The sequence below is a fragment of the Pseudoliparis swirei genome, chromosome 17 (assembly GCF_029220125.1).
Source record: "Pseudoliparis swirei isolate HS2019 ecotype Mariana Trench chromosome 17, NWPU_hadal_v1, whole genome shotgun sequence".
Classification (NCBI taxonomy): Eukaryota; Metazoa; Chordata; class Actinopteri; order Perciformes; family Liparidae; genus Pseudoliparis; species Pseudoliparis swirei.
This window is the reverse complement of record NC_079404.1, coordinates 11618965-11621035: the sequence shown is the minus strand read 5'-3', so window position 1 is coordinate 11621035 and position 2071 is coordinate 11618965.

Here is a 2071-nt window from a genome sequence, read left to right as displayed (position 1 = left end):
TTGTCATTGCTCCATAATTTGTTGTCCGACTTTAAGTCGACCTCGGCTGGACCTAATTCAAACTTCCCTGTCGGACCAAAGCGGGACTTTCTCCCGTAAAATATTTTCCGTTACGTCGCCGTCATTCGTTTTTCGTGTGTAAGCCGACTGTTAAAAGTTTTCTCTCTTCATCCTTTTTCCCTCATCACACTTGTCTGAAGTCAGCGTATATCCAGTCTCTCCGTGTAGTGTTTTTGGCAGGGATGGGGTTGCTGGGTGGGGTGACGAGAACATTACCCAGCTGTCTCAGAAACAATGACATTGTATTTGCTGGCAGGAGGATGGATGAACATAAACGCTTTCCACAGTTGTGTTACGCCGCCTTGGAATGTTGCCTCATGGTGCACAATGCCGTTCATTCAAAGCATGCACAGTCAGGAGATACTCCTCCACGACTTCTGTCTGCAATCATTTGTGGAACTACAATTGTGTCAACGCCGGCTGCTCCTCTAATCTTTGTTCTTTAGGAGTTACAGTTGTGCACTCTCATACTATATGTATTTTAAACTTTAAAATCCAATTAGAGGCACAGAACAGGCAGCCTGGAATTACATGAATACAAATGTGTTTTCCAGTAGACCAAGGGAAATATTTAATGGAAACCTCTCGGGAATTTAATGATTGTGCTTTTTAAATCACATTTGATCTCCATGAGGTGCTGAATGTACAACATCACAGCACTTATGAACATTTGTCCTGCAGGCTTTCCCGTTTGAAGACTATGTGGCACTCACACCAGGGTCCATCACGTCGGAGCACAAACACGGCCGGCACCAGAGCTGCACATCGCTGGAATTAAATCAGGTCTTAAAATCCAGACTTGACACAAAGAGGATTTATCCAGTGTAATAAGGCAACTGGATAACAGTGTGCAGCCCGGCTGCTGTCAGCGAGACACCCTTCATGTTTAATATTCGGTTGTGCACGATTACGTTTGACAAAGCTGCCGCTTTCTTAGATTGTGGACAGGCAGTTGACTAGGACGGTGCTTATCTCCACTGAATGGATTCACAATCATTAGCCATCAACTTGCTTACTTTCCTAGTGAGACTCGTTTTCTTCCAGTGCTCATTTCATGGGCGAGAGGTGTTCTGGGGAGGGTGCGTTTTCATAAAAGGGCAAGAAGTTTAATCCAAGACCCAACTGCGTCATTGGTTCTCATATGGAAGCTGGCGTACAGGGAGCATCTGTATGCAGGGATGAGCCTCGGAGCTGGAGTGAAGCTCTGAGTGTTGCAATCTGGAGATGATAAATCCTGCAAGCATACCATCCTCAAGTTAATGTGCATAACATGAGTCATATAAAGTAAAATACAAAACTTGAGTGTGTAATAAGAGCTGCGACCACACATGTGTATTTACATACACAGGCTTACAGACATTTGGACTTGTTAAATAAAATATATGCTTTGCTTCGAGCAAAGAACAAACGGTTATGAAAGGTTCTGGCTAAAGTGTTGGGAGGGGGGCAACCCTTCACCGACGAAAAAGTGTTTTCATTTCATGACCTTGTACCACTCCGGTATTTTCGACAGCACAGGTCAACGCCTTTCGGATGCGTGCAGTACGATTCATCCTCGAGACGGAGACCGGACCGTCTCCACCTGGGAGGCTGTGGGATGCTGGAGGATGGCAGACTGCAAATATCCCTCCATGCAAATGAATACAGGCAGCTGGCATCGACTCAAACGACCCAGACTCTTGAGGAGCCATTAGAACTGACGATATTCCCTGCAACACAACATGTGTTCACAAAACAGCAAAGTGAAGACACGATTTATGGTTCTGGCGACATACAAGGCTGCAAGACCACTGCGTGCGTGTCCTGCGGTGTTCTGTGGAGACTGTTGCTCTTTTAGCGAGCGTGAGCTACTTGCTTGCTGTTTGTTTGCACCGCTCTGATTTAAATGAGCAAACTACAGCTTCACGCTGACTGGTTTCTTTTTGGGGGAAATTTCCCACATGTGATTGTTATTTTTAAGCAGCAAGATGATTTACTGATTTAGCATGTTAGCATTTAGGTTAGCTAACAT